The sequence below is a fragment of the Daktulosphaira vitifoliae genome, unplaced genomic scaffold, assembly GCF_025091365.1.
Source record: "Daktulosphaira vitifoliae isolate Bord-2020 unplaced genomic scaffold, ASM2509136v1 Scaffold_1, whole genome shotgun sequence".
Taxonomy (NCBI): domain Eukaryota; kingdom Metazoa; phylum Arthropoda; class Insecta; order Hemiptera; family Phylloxeridae; genus Daktulosphaira; species Daktulosphaira vitifoliae.
In genome coordinates, this window is record NW_026099572.1 from 84602468 (window position 1) to 84618762 (window position 16295).

Consider the following 16295-nt stretch of genomic DNA (forward strand, 5'->3'; position numbering starts at 1 on the left):
TTAGAATTTTATAGCGTTCATATACTGATTTACGGTAATTAATTTTAATTATAATTGTACAATAAAAGTATTTGAGTCTTAATTATCATTTGTATTAAATAATAAATAAAAGTGAAAACTACTATGATCTGAAGGCTAAAAAGACATATGACGTCATTTAATGTATCAATTAAAAAAATTAACATATAGTATATAAATTTCCAGTTTTATTTATAATTTTATTGACCATAGCTGATTTATGATATTATTTTACATAATCATAACTTAATGCGTTCCAGTTTTATGTCTATCGTGCTGGGTCAAAACAAATTATGTAACTTCAATTTTTGTTTTAATTTTTGCTAAAAAATTAAGATTATAATTTCAAACAATAAATTTAAAATTCACTTCCTAAAATTTATACCTATTTAGAATAACTTGTTAAACCATGATGATGACTTAAATTACATATAATTTGTAATTACATATTAATTTTTAGTATATTTTTTATAATATTTGGTCTCAAAGAAACGATATAGTAATGTTAAAATGTTTACATGAAAATATACATTTTTGGTATATTTTTATTGATATATCTAAAATTGATGAGTCAAATACGTGACAAATTCAATAACTTTTGATCCAATAATTATTTTTTTTTAATTATAGCATTTTTAGAATGCTAAAAGCATATTTTTAATTATTTGTTTCTAATGAGAAAAAGAAGAATTTGTTTAATATGTCATTTTTTAGCCTTTTTCTTGAGAAAAGGTTTAATTGGTCCAAAACAACTTTAGAATAAATACTTATTGAGTTAATAATATTTTTATACGTTGATTAAGTATATGGCATGGGGATGACAGTTAATTCATTGTTGGTTAATATATCGCTAAAATTTAATATTTATTTTTAATTTGATTAATATTATTAATAGAGCATCACTGGTGCTCCCTTCATAAAAAATTAATTAAATTTTAATGTATAATAACCGTAATAAAAATGTATTAAATTTAATATAACATTCATAATATTGAAAAATTTGTTACTTTATAAAACTCAAAAAGACAAATTGACTTCAATCTTTCACATAATAATAAAATACAATAGTTTTTCATTAGTCCATTACACCGATTGGTGATAGTGTTTTTCACTGTCAATTATGTCTAATAAAATGAAACCATTTACATATTCATTGATTTTTACAAAAAAATTTTAGAGAAACAGAATATTTTATTTTTATCCCTCCCGAATTTATGTTATTCAGTTAATACAAAATGGCGATGAATTAACCAGCACGATGAATTGACTAGCGCGATAAATTGACCGCCGCTATGAATTATTCACCGCGGTGGTCTAAAAATATGCGTTTAACTTAATCAAAAATTGTTTTAAAAAAATTACAGCGAAAGGATTATCGGATTTCTTATATACTCGTGACATACCCTGTCATTTTTTTTTTTTGATCAATATTATTAATATTTTTAATTTTTATTTAAAAAACTAAGTGTGTTAATCTTGAAACTTTGTTATATATAAAATATAGACTCTGTAAGAGTCACAAAACTGCCTTAATAAACTATATCATTGTGTTACACATACGTATACGGATAGGTACTAATAAAAACTAAGTAGATATAATTACAATTCACCGTTGTATTTGGTTGAAAAAATATATGATAACGGTAGAAATTATTGTAGTAGAATTTTGTCTTGGTGTTCTTCAAATAATGTCTTCTAAAGCGTTGAATCTATTTCTGAAACATAACAGAAACCTTTGTTGGGAAAGATTAAAGGGCAAGTTAAATCGTGTTATTTGCATACAAACGTACCTACAACCCTATTGAGTCTATGTAGAGTATGTGTATTTAGTTGCAAAATTGATGTTAAAACCACAAGACAGACCTCAATTATAAAAGATTAACAACATAGAACACTACTGTGAAACTCCGAAGTTCTTAATAAGAAAACGGCGTACATACTTGTGTGGTAGCGAATACCTTTGCCATGACTTTAATTTAATTATCACCACATAACTAATTATACGTTTTAAGATATCAGACTTTTCGACAGAATTATTAAGAATTCGCTTGTGTAGCAAAGTATAGAATGAGAATTCTTGTACAGTTTCATTGAATATTAATTAAATTTTATCCAGAACTTTTGTTTTAATCGAATAGAATTAAAATAACACAGAATAATTATTTGATAGCCTAAAAATATGTTGATTAATTTTTAAAACGAACATTTTATGGCACCCGTCAATAATTTGTTTTTTAGATAATGTTAGGTAATATTATAATATAAAGTTTTGCAGGTAATATTGCCTATATTGTTTTTTAAACGCCTTGTGGTTTCACTTCAATTATTGACAGTTCCCAGAAAAATCTATTTGATCGCCTCAATTGTACTATGACTAAAGGTAATGCGTCATAAGATAATTATAATAAATCTTAAAATTAAAATATTGTTTAATCTATAATTTATAAATAATTATTTATGCATATTAATTCTTAGTAAAAACTAATTTGTATAATTAATTGCAAATAAAACCGGCTTCTTAATATCTAAATGGTGTACGTCATTAAAATCTTACTTTTTTTCTTTGTCAAAACACCCCTTAGCGGAAATTAACAACAAGATTTTTTTATCGTCAACGACATTATTTCATCTTGTACAACGTATTAAAAAAATTAAATTCCGCTACCATAAAGACAAAGCCGTCGCTATATAACCCGAAGAGTTTCAGAATTAAAATGTTGATGAAGATTTGATTAGCGATAATTTAAATTTTTATTCGCCGCCCAGTCGAGATCACGTACGTTTAGCATAGTTTTGATTCAACTACGCAGTTGTTATTTTCATATTACTGAATAGGTTAATAATTCTCAACCGATTAATGAGAATGATTTAATATATGATTAATCCTAAAATGAAAAGGTATTAAAAATTAAGATTTAAGTCGAAAATCGAACACACTTTTTAGTTGAATTAATTAACATTCATAAACGCTTTTCATTTAAACGACCAAACTTAATAATAACTAAATGTATAATTAATTTAACGATAATTTTGGATGTCCTTTCAGATTTATTTTCAATTATGTTACACATTCGATTGTGACACACCGATACGAAAAATATTTCAGTATTTTAATCTTCAACTTATAAGTTAACATAATTACGAATATCATAAAATAATAGCATGTACGCCTTAATTACTAAAAATTAAGAAGATACATATTGTAAATATCATTAATTAAACATCTTATAAAAAGTTATATTAATTAATTAACACTTAGTTGGCTTGAAAATGACTTTATTTGTTATTCATTTTATAAACAAATCTGTAGAATTATTTACAAGTAAAATTAAAACTCACTGCATAGCATATTATTAAATAATTAATTCTTATATTTTATAATGTTATTTGCCAATAATTATTCACCAAGACATACAAAATTGAGTATTTTTAAATTTTAACGTATTTCTCATAATTTTTTTCAAATATTGTTCAGTTGAACAATTAAAATAAAAGTGAAATCAACTTTTTTGGTATTCATGCGGTCATAACAATACATTTTAACGTAACAAAGGAAAACGGGATGAGTTGGAACTGTGAAGACGGTTTCTGAAAGAACAAACGCATTTAACAAAAATACGTCAACCAAAGCATAACAAACCCAATTAACATACAACAGTTTAAACAATAAAATGACATTCACTAAAATATGATTTCTACTAAAAGGTAACATTTAATTTTTTTTATTAAAATTGCAGCTTTTTTGTGATAATTGTAAAATGGGTTAACAGAATTTAATTAATGGAATAATAATAATTAGAAGTGATTAATTAGATTAATTAATAATTAAATAATTAATCCTCAAACAAAAGATTTGCAATAACCTAAAATTATTCTAGATTATTAATTAGTAGTGTATTCAAGCGCGATTCCAGAACAAATTTTTGGGGGAGACATTTCACTATTTTTGTTTCAATGAAATTTATTTTTCAAAAAGTGGACTTTTTTTAAAAAATAATTCTAATTTTAGGAGGCATTGATCCCATGACCCCTGTATCCGTACCCAGGTAAAATTTATTAACATGGACTTTTATATTAAATTGAAGAAATGTTATTACACAGAGTAACCTCTAACGAATGAATTTTATAATTGTGGCTCCTTGTACATAAAGTCAAACCTCTTTTAAGCTATTTCTTATTTTAGATGTATTTAGGGAGTTCTCAGATAATTTTTTTTTTTATCGTCGTTATTCGATTATTGTTAATACAAACGATTATTTTTATTATAGTTTATTTTAGTGTCTTTATTACTTTGCATGTAATTTTTATAATTTTTAATCGGATACATTTTTTTCCAAACTACCTTAGAGAACTTGAAAAGACAGACATATAAAAGCAAGCTTACTAACAAAAATTTAATGGGCATTTTATTTTATGCAATAAAGAATATTGCTAAATATTTGACACGTTCGTTAAGTGTCACCTGTAAAAAGTATAATCTAATATTAAAATTAATGTATAGTAATGAAAATGAATTCATTTTGTCAACATAAAATATTTGTATTCGTTTTATTTGAATTTGTGTTATTTTTTTGTAAAAAGTCTAGACAGGAAGTTTAATATTCACACGTAAAAGCCTAACGGCAGTACATGACTGTAGACTAAAGAGACAATGACCCATCAATACATTATAATTATTATTTTTATGTCTATCAGGATTGACAGACTGATAACAGCAACTGTCAGTTTTACGTGGATTCGTGCCAAATTTTTAATTTATCGAATACATTTTTTAGATGAGTAATAATCTTACATTATATTTTGTCGTGAAAATATTTTATGGTTATACTTCATCGACATAATCTATCTGAAAATGAAAAAGTTTTTAATACACAACAAATAATAACTTAAAATTAATAATAAAAGAAAAAGTGTAAAATAACACTCGCATATTAAACACTTGAATATGTACAATTTGTTATAATAATTGATTTCATCAGATCTCTAATATCAGATACACAAATTTTAATCATATGTTACATTTGATGTCATTTAAAAGTTTTAAAAAAGTTAATTTTGATCAATTAATAATGTATGATTACACTAATATTAAAGTAATTTATGAAAATACTAACACTCAAACAATTTCAGAATCGTAATGTATACGAGTCTGAATATTTAAATTTTTTAAATCGTAAAAATCATTTCTCCAGTTTAATAAATCATAAACGATAGCTAGTAGTTCTTGAATATAGAAGAATATTAAGAAAAAATTTGAATAGAGTTGATGGTCAATGTTATTTATAAAACAAACTGGTTCTGTCCAACTCTCTGTTATTGTGTTTACTGTTCTAAATCGTGTGAAGTTCAAGGGCACGTGTAACACAACTAATGAAAAACCTCATGTACAATAGGTTTGGTTGGGTTGGTAAAATTTTCAATAGCCATTTGCCTTGAAAAGTATACTCCTAAATATTAATAGTGATTAAATTTTATTCAAGGTTTCCTCGTGTGTAGGAGTCATACATCGACGGTTTAAACACAAACACATTCAAAATGACATCTAGTCGGGCAGATTTTTAATCATAAAACACACCAGTTATGGTAGAAAAATATTATTATTTTAGTAACGGAGAAAAACCGTACGACTAAACGTATTCGTGATATGGATATTACGATTTAGATATTTATGTGTAATCGATAGTAGTTTAAATGTATAGAGGAGGAGCTCGATTGTGGATGTTTTTTCATGAATTGCACTCAAGGGCAATATGAAATTTAAAACAAAAACCAATAAACGCATAACACTGAGTAGGTACCTTCTAAATTCGGCGAACACGTATTAAAATCTAATATAGACATAACTAACGCGGCGATTGCAAATATTCCGTGTAAATTACAATATGCTGACTAATTCCAGCGGTCCTAGAGACATTTGCCGTCAATGGTAAACCATAAAGTGAATTATTATTTAGGAACCGCGTTATTATAAATCTATTATTATTACATCTAAAACGAATTATGGTCAATAGGTGCACTTTGGGATTCGGAAATAGCACACTGATACCACTAAACAGATTAAATCTACTCCACGGCAATACACGACCGGCGAGCATATTTTATGAAGGCTGATTGGTCGGGTTGGCCGTTAGCGAGCAGGATTGTGTGAGTGCGTATAGGACGGAAGGAAATAAAATCGGCTACACTGCTAATAGACTTAAGTATTCCCCGGTTACTACCGAACGGTGTTTATTAAGAGGTCGGCTGGTAACATACGCTGGCAATTTAAACTTTTGTAATGACTTTCACGGCGATTTGCATGTAAATGAACACTTACAACAAAAACAGCGAGCAACATCGCACAACAGGCGTCTGGCTCGTTTGTCATTACGCGGACTTACAATGGCCATTATGAGAGACTACAGTGAAAAACAATAAAACGTACCAACCCAAAATGTGCATGGCGTTGGATATTAATCAGCGGCCGTCTCATCGATGAATCAGAACATTAATATTTCAACAACGAAAAACCTATTGTACTCGGTGGTACAATTCAGTCAATAGGATTTCTCTGTTTTTCCCTCTCGATTCCGTTTTTCGCGGTACAATATTCAACATGATCATTACGGTAATATCCAACGCATCTATCTCGTTCATCGATAGTGTGACAAGGCCGCTACTAGTCGACCGACCACCACGTACTACTACACTAGCCCAATATTTATTGCAACTGGCCAGGTCGAAATCATTAGTTACTATGTTCCCAGCGGTGTTCGAATCAGCATAATCAAGTCCGAGCGACCAAAACTCCGTGAATATTAAACGGCCATTGCGAACGTTTACTATGGTTTTTGTGCGCTCGAAACATTATTGATTATTATTTCCCATTAAACAAGCAAGAACGTATTTTTTACATTATCCACACGACGGATTCGAAAACTTACCGTTTTATGTTCGTATTAAATCTTTCGCTGTCATACGCCAAACTACGTAATTTTATTTATTTCGGCAAACCGTGTACTTTTTTTTTTTTTATTTATGAATAGCCAAAACGGGTTTTCGAACCGTTCTAAATACAGCTGAATCATCCCCTTGAATTTTCTGTGAAAATCTACTTAAACAGTATTTTCGTTTACGGGACGATTGTTCCGATACACCATAAACCGTATTACCCAAAAAAACATCTGCTACGAACAAAATCGGATCTCGTCCGGCAGCGTTTGAAGAACGTCTAAAGGGTCGCATACTCAATTGTTTCACGGACACTGAACATCGCAATCAAAGTGCGGCATTGCTAAATTTTTTTATTATTATTATTACTTCTCAAATCAAGAAAAAAAACTCGAACTCGACAAAAATCTCGCAAAAAAAAAAACCAATAATAACATAACTCGCCGGAATAAGTGTGTAATGGGCCAGAGCATGCACTGGGAAAACCTATTCTAAAATGTTTCCTGTGGCGAGGCAAATAAAATAAAACTGCTTGTATACATGCTTGGGGTAATATCAATGCTTTCGAAGTTGTCACGAACGCCATAAAGCTCGGGCTAGATGTGCCTCGGATTTGGCTGCGTTTGACATTTAATATCTGCTGGCTGTGGCCTAATAGGATTTTGGCGAAAAGTATTTTTCGCTTTTAATCTTTGCCGTCGCACCGCCGACGACGTGACGGGATTGCCGCCTGCGTCCGGGACTTTGTTTGCTCGCCCCGTCGCAAAGGGCGTTTTGAACCGTGGCGGTGTAGGTGTTCCCCGGAACCCCACCCCGCTGCACTCAGTTCGACCCGCTTTTACTCACGTTTCTTTTGACTTGTCCCGGCACTTCTGAAACCGACTTAAACGACGATCCAGGATTAAAATATTATACCGCGATTACGTTTTGAATTTCTTCATAACGGCCGACTTTTTCATTTATTTATTTTTTTATTTCATGAGATCCCGAGAACAATAACCGTCACGGTCGAACTCGGAACTTGTGATGACTTTTCACAAAGACCAACTCGTGAAATAAACCGTTTCATACGGCCATATGATTAGTAATGGTTACAAAAATTTTTTTATAACGCATGCAGTTCTTCTTCGTCACAAATACATTTCACTTCCGGTATTTTCGTTTGTCCGTCGCGAGATAACGCTGTTTTATGACGTACAAGAGTAATGTGACGTTAGGGGTCGGTTTTTAATGACAACAATACCCATCGTGAAGTACGCCATTGTTATCAAAACACACGTTTAAATTCATCTGAAAACCTTTGCGTTACTATTGGGCTGAGTGTACACACACAAGGTACTTGTGATCAAACACAGTCATGTGCAGTGAACGACTTTTCGAAATAATCTTAATGGTGTTTTTTGCACGTAGTCCGAGATATCGATTCTGCAACAGGAACACGCTAATTTGTGACAATTTACTATGCACCAAATAACTACGTTACAGAGGAGAATTGTCACATAAACGTGTGTAAAAATACAACTTTAGTCTCTTTTAATTTGTACATAATACGACCTTGGCAACCGAATGACATCTTTTAAAAAATTTCAATGTTGCTAAATAAGTGAACTAATAAATTATTAGTAATAATGTATGTACACGTATTCGTTGACACATTTCCAATATACTTGCATAGTTATGCACACGTGAGGATATCATCTCATAAATGCTCACGCTTTTGTCAATATTTAATTAATGCGGTTTAATACATGTCTCCTACGATCACACGTGGGTCGTCCGTATTGCACTCGGCTTCTATAAGTCTGGTGTATCTTAGGGGCTATTTTCGTCAGGACTAAGCCAGTTTGAAACTGTGTAACCTCCCGGCACGTGTTTTCACGGCCAAAAATGTTGTTTATTATAGTTGTTTGAGAATTGCTCACGCGAATCTTTTAAGGCTACGCCTACGCTCGTCTCGGATTTTCGTCGTAAACCGAGGGGATGACAAATCAACAACGGAAATAGAACGGGAAAACGGACTCGAATTTACCTAGAACGGTTTATGAGATAATAAATTTCCAATGTAATAACAGCTGCTTGCATTTTTAAGTTAATTACATCTGCAGCTGTATTTGTTAACAGAAGTGCAAAAAATTAATGATCTCATTCGGTTAAATGCCATTTAAAATAAATACAAATGCTTTTGGCGTCAAATAAAGCACCTATCTGAATTAACGGAAAATTGTAACTTCCTTTTTAGATGTCAAGTAATCATTTTCCATTTCAGATTTGTTCCAAGTATAAAATATTGCGCCTAAAGTTAGACAACGGATGTTGTGGTTTCAGCCGCTCGTATAAACAACAACTAGATCAATCAAAAAAAATTATATATACATGAAATATATATGTACGATGACTTCTCAAACGAAAAAGTGCTGACTACATAGTGAAACGTAATATTGTAATATGGTGAAACTGAATCGCTGTGAAAATACCTTTTAATTGGGTTATTGACCTTTTCCTAGATTCTGGCAAGAACTGATATCCGATATTTCCTACGCAGTAATAACGCTCCAGGTAGTAGAACTTGGATTATGATTTGCGTTATGGTAAACAGCATCAGCAGCAGATATATATAGTTAGCTTGTAATAATAATAATCGTTTTGCCGTATTATCATCATTTCAGAGTATTTGTCTTTTGTGCACCGACAAACGCTTAAATACCACTATTTATTGAGTACTTAGCAAATCTTTTCAACGTACATTGTGCAAAAAACGCCATTTGAATATCTATTGTGAGGAATTCATCAAACTTCCACCGTTAAAAATTAAATTATTTTATCTGCATTATTAGTTTATCTATGTTAAAAATGTTTGCGATTACGGGGAGATCCTTAGCTTGAATATCAAACAACTGTTCCGACTAGTTTTCATTTAAGTTGATTGTGCGTAGGCTTGCAAATCCTTACTATCCCAATAATTGCCATTTCGGGTAACCAAACATGCACGTAATACATCCTACAAACAACTAACAAAGAAAAGAGTTAACTACCGTTCTATTTAATAAAACGAAACTCCAGCAAATACGCCGTTGTTTGCCTAAACAAACAACAATAAATGAGTATAATTATTTTCACCTACGATATATTTGCTGTATGAGATATAAATTTTTGTCAAACACCGGAATTGTAGAAGTAGAGGATACTTAGAACTGTTATACGGCTTTTTATCGCCATCGCCATATTATTATCTTATTTATACTCTAAGCTCTTGAGCTTTGTTGTCATGTTATAGATACTTCTACGACGCGTAAACTCTAAACATATTACAACAATAATGCGGTTAACACCATAACGTTTCACAACACATACACAATAAAAATGAACCGATTAACTTTGACAATAAAAATATTCAATCTTTTCAAATCTAATGAACCAATCCATGAGCTTGTCTCCAACACATAATGGCATCACGATGTGAGCGATGTTAAATTTTAATCTCAGTAACCGACTGCAGTCGGTATCGAGTAGGTTATGTTTCTTAAATGTACACGTTGATTTACATTTGTAGGATACAGACAGTGGTACATTAAAAAAATTACCATTGGTGTTATAGAGATAACGTTATTCATGAAGGAGCAGTGCACATGCATATTGCGATAGTTAAAAGAAATTGCAGATTTTAATGATCAGAAAAATCCATTAAAATTAATTTGTTGAAGTGTAACATGGTAAAAAATAGCTAGTCGGTTATAAAACACATACGATATTGATCAAATGTGCATCGCAGGCATTTTCATAATTGTTTTGAGAAAATTGTTTGCTCCATTAACGAATTGGATACTTTAGCGAAATAACGATTACAGAACAAATGATAGAGGATCGGCGAGTGTTTGTTCAATTGTCACACCCTGCGCGTATAAATAATTCATAAAAAATATATATTTAACAAGCTATTTAACGGCTATGTTAGTAGAAAAGATAATAACATTGTCGGCTCGTGTAGTGTATTATGCATATCACAGTGTTGTAGAGTGCAAAATTATCATATCAAAAGAACATTCTGCATCACAATGAACCCAGAATGAGTGTAAAGGGGCTTAAAATATTTCCCAAAGTTTAAACTACTTTACATTATGTACTCTAAATCTAAAGGAGTGCTTTTTTTTACTGCTCCGACGCATATTCGATTAAATAGTGTCATGTTCTTTCATCTTATAGCGCAACAAAACAAAAGAGTAATCGCTGTTGAAGTTTTTTAGGCACACAGATCTCAAAAATATAAAAAGAAAAGACATTTAAAATTTAAATATTAATAACTAATCTATTGAAATTTGTGCTATAATTTTTTATATTAAAAATGTTTATAGATTTCCAATGGCTATACACACATATTTGTAAAACCTACCGCGATTTACAAATTTCAATATTAGTTTATATAGTAAAATTAGTAAATCACGGTGGGTCACTCTATATATTATTAATATCTTTTCAGATGCAAGTTTTGTTTAAGTTTAACTTCATTTTAAAATAAAATAGTTATTTTAGCTGTCTTACTTGTAATATTTATAAAATAATCTTAAATTTACTTAATCCATATATTAATAACTTTAATGAGCTATAAACTACTCTCAAGTTCTTAGAAATAGTGTAATATTCTTCAAAATAAATTAGATGTATAAATTTACCCCTTTATTTTATATCAATTATATTTTTGGAGAATGAGTTTAAATAAAATGATCCAACTTCATTTTTCATTGTTTTTTAATAGTATGCGTACTATTAACTTAATTGTATATATATATATATTTAATAACCTTAAGACGAAATTTACGCAAATTACATAAATTTTAATTGGAAAAAGTCATTAACAGTTAACAATTATAAAACTTTTAAGATAAGTATCTCATTGGATAAAAACTTCCAAAAGTTTTTAAATAAGAACATTGTTTTTAACAAAATATTTTTTTATTTAAGCTTTATACTTGATATCTATTTATGTGAAAATTTTCCAATAATAATATATACCAGTATACAAATTGAAAATTTTTTACCGTGAGGAAATTATTTTGTTACATATTATAAAGCTTTTAAGCTAAAAAAATGTGCATATTTAAAAAAAAAAATTCTCTATGTTATGTTTGAGTTTAATTAAAATTTTTACTTATATCTTAATTGAACGTAAACAAACAGTATTGTATACGCGTGTGACCTTCGAAAAAAACATTTGATATGACGCGATAAAATATAAATCTTTAGAAATTGCAGTATACTTTAATATTGTAGAAAATTGTTGCATTTAAATAATTTCATTTTTTTTTTATCGTCAAAAATAGATAACCAAAAAAAATATATAATCAAATAGGAGCTCATTAAAAAGTTTTAATCTATCGCTATCAATATTTGATACCAGTATATTAACAAGTATTCACTTTATATAAGTTTAAAAATAATACAATATAAATTAATGTATATGTACAAAATATGGATTAGTCATGAAAAAACCAACTATTACAACGTTTATTAAACGCATAATGAATAAAATATTAAAAATGTTAATACCCCTCTATGAAAAAACTCTGTAAGTATCGGTTAATTGTGAAGCAATTATAAATATATAAACGTATTTTCGTAGTTCGTTTTAAGTACATTTTAAGTGATTGCACTTAATATTTACAAAACAAAAAAAAAAATTTCATGGAATTCAGGGATTGAAATTAGATAAATACCATATTTAAAGTTCAATTAGAAGTAAATGATAAAGAATCAATTTGAATGAATGATTGTGTTTTACTTAGAAATCAATTATCCATGTTGCTAATTTTTGTTGAAAATTGAACGTATAATTTATAAATAAAATGTATGACCAATGATTTTTCGAATTTAAAATTATCTCGATTAAACCACTGGACAAGGTATATATCCCTTTTTCTTTTAAAGTACAAAAATCCATTTGAAATTATGAAGATGTTCAAATATTGAAAAAATATCTGTTATAAAATTATGCAAACTAAACTAACTTAAACTACTTTATGCTTGCCTTTTAATACATTTTATTTTAAAGTTGTTTGTGACCTATGAAAAATACATTTTTGACATTCACTGTAATAATATTACACGGGTTAGACACTTTAATAAATATAGAAACTATTGAAACAAATAATAGACTTTATTATAGGAAATTGTCTATTGTTATCGTTGGAAATGTATTTTGCTGTTTAACGAATGAAATTCGAGATGTTTTAATGTAACCTAACCATTATTGACATAAAACGCCATTATAGTTAGAAATCGCAGAGAGAAAAACAATATTCGGAATTGATACTATGGTACTATTTACTAGTCGACGTTGATGGTCATCTCGAATCATGAACGTTTTTTTTTTTTACGTTTTCAACCATCATGTATGAATTCCTATTTACAAAAAAAAAAAAATAAGTAAAAACTTGGTTTCTTTTGAAATATTGATTATTGTACATTAATTGCTACATGTATACACGCGGGTTGAATCTGTTAAAATTTACTTGAAAAGAGCAATGAAACAATTCGATCGATTCTCAGATATTAATCTCGTACATTAACAAGTGTACATTTTAACGTTGGTAAGTTGTAAAATATACCCCTTTAGATATTGCCGTGATGACACACAAACGCTATATTTCAGTTCACGCACTATTGTTAAAGACGGCTAAGATGTCAAGACAAGTTTTTAACCGCAAACAGGAAACACAATACATTATGGATTGCACTTTCGTGAACTTAATGCGTTTGCTTATATCCGACCATGTTACTGTGCTCAAACGCAGCCAACTCGTTCGCCTTTAAATGGTGGTATCTCATATAATTGCCTATTCATTAAAATACCTTTGGGCCGGAACACAAACTAAAAACACTTAAACATCTATTTAGCAATATGCGTGCGCGTAAAATATTGGCCGAACAGTCGTTTCGGCCTGTTCCGTTAGAGGTCGGCCTGTAGTCATCACAGCCGGCGTTTTAAATACGCGAGGTTAATTTTGGAACAGATAATTGTGGCGCGCCAAAGGGACACACTACTCGTTAACACCAAATCGCTGTCACGCAAAACTGTGATTGAACGACTACCGACAAAACGAAATAACACGAGGGGCCCCGCCGTCAATAGCTCGTTGCCAATAAAATTTTTAGTTTAATTATTGTTTTACCGAATGGAACTGTCTCGGGCAAAACTACGTAATAAATGCGCTAATAAATTATCTCATAATGTGCCGAATACAATGTGGACACTTCGGAGGATTTCGAAGATTATCTAAATATACATTTTATGTAGGGAAATAATCAAACGATATAGCCGTGCAGTTTTATTGTCTCGAGTATTGCTTATCCGTTATTTATGGAACGATGCTTAAACCAGCGCAGTAGCATTAACATTAATACCATAAAAGTATTTCTTTTTTTTTTTTAAATTTATATATTGCGGTTTTTATAGAATTTACTTATAGCGGACATATTGTGCCAATAAAAAAAAGGACTATAAAATTGATATATTTGTTACAAAAAAATTATTGCATTTTTCTATAGGAAACGACAAACAATTCCATTGGCGGCGGCGACACGATAATAGCTAAATTGTTTTTATTTCACTCTTAAATTCTGCTACAATTTGTCTGATCTCGGTAGAAACATATTGATCGAAATTTAACCGAATGACGGGACATAGTTTTCTTTTTATTTGTGTACTTATGCGGCGGGTTAAAAAAATTAATCGAGTAAAATTAATTAATTTTTTATTAAAAATTCTGTTGGATGTTCAACCGTTCATTTCTACCTCAACGTTTTTATTAGTTTACATTAATGGAAATGGTGACTTCTTGGTAATTTATAAAACCTGTACATTTCAATTTTAAACAAGTGTTGGTTATAATAACATTTCCTTGGCGATTATTTTATTTAGTTCATTATTTCTGCTATAATTAATCGAATACACCGAAATCATTGAAATGTACGGTTTTCATCAGTTACATAATAATTTTTCTGGAATGTTCCATCGAGTGAATAGGTGTTGAGAGAGAAATGAAAAGCAGCTGTGGTAACGATTTCCACGGGCACGGTATTTATCACTTAATATTGTTCGTCGTTAAAATATTACTGCAAGTTGTCACTTGTCGTTCAATTTCCACGCGTATTTATTAACTAACCTTGAAAATTCCCCTCCCGACAATCTCATCGATAATTCGTGTATCTAATATAGTATTTTTAATAGCGATTATATGTTATGGTAAATTAAACTTAATCTTAAGAATTTATTGTTCTAACGGTTAAAAGGTAAAATGTTGTATTAACATTTTATAATGATGTAAATTTTATCTTAACCTCATTTTAAGTTTCCATTGAATAAATATACTTTTTGATTTAATATCGAGTCATCAATATTTAATACAACAAGTTTTTACATATTTGTTCGCTACTTATGCAATTTGGATTTTAAACAATTGATTAGTTGAGACTTATTTTGAAAAAAAGTCTTTATTTTTGTATCAGCGTGTAAACCGATGAAGACCTACTTGTACATTTACTGTGCTAAATTAGTGGATAATAGAAATAATTCTCTGGCGAGCGACGTCCATATTATTCGGGTTGCATTTTGAAACAAGTCCCTCGTGAACGATTCCATTGCTGTTTTAACGAAATTATTAACCGAAATTAGTGTTTTAACAACAGTCATGTAAAATAATACTTGCACACAATAGTGTGTCCAAATCTAATTCCGCGTGTGCTTATTATAATTAAAAAGATTTATTAGTTTTTTTATGTAAAAAATACAATTTAACGTTGTTTGAAACACTGTATTTGTATTATGAGATCACACGAGGACTGTCATAGCATTACTCGATGTTATTTTTTCCGGGTGTTAAAAAATATTAGATTATGCCATTTTAAGGTTTCTATTATAAGTTCAAGGAGAAAGCTTTTCATGAAAAGTTGCCTTCTTTTGTTTATTTTCAAGTTTAAATCAACGAGTAACACATAATTATGTTGGACGTAAAAATTAATGACAGTTGTTGCCTTAAACTTATTTGCACAACGTACAAAGACATATTGTAGATTTTCTGCATGTTCAACACGTTGTTAATAGCGCGACTGTATTTGAGTTAAACATCAGTTCTCGAGTTCGACAAGTGGAAATTATCTAACGTGTCTTATGTGAAACGATTATTTTTCTAGAAATTTCCTTGTACACACGTCAGCCAATGCGTACAACAAAAATATTATCGTGATAAAACATAATAACAACAGTAATTACTCATATACCGGTTAGCAGCTGATGTACAATATCCTGTTGTGCCGGTCGTGGTCTATGGTAGTATTTTCGGCGATGGATAGGAGGG

General features: G+C 29.9%; 1 long non-coding RNA gene across 2 annotated transcripts; it reads right to left on the reverse strand.

The window, feature by feature from the left end:
• Positions 1-178: 178 nt before the first annotated feature.
• On the reverse strand, positions 179-16198 carry LOC126894578 (uncharacterized). 2 transcript variants are annotated; one of them, XR_007701446.1, is made up of 4 exons: positions 15471-16198; positions 4811-4864; positions 1629-1733; positions 179-341 (listed from the first exon to the last, which is right to left on the reverse strand). It is a non-coding gene; the product is annotated as an uncharacterized LOC126894578 (long non-coding RNA). The 2 variants fall into 2 exon arrangements; XR_007701445.1 differs by lacking the exon at positions 179-341 and having other exon boundaries at positions 1449-1733.
• Positions 16199-16295: the final 97 nt, after the last annotated feature.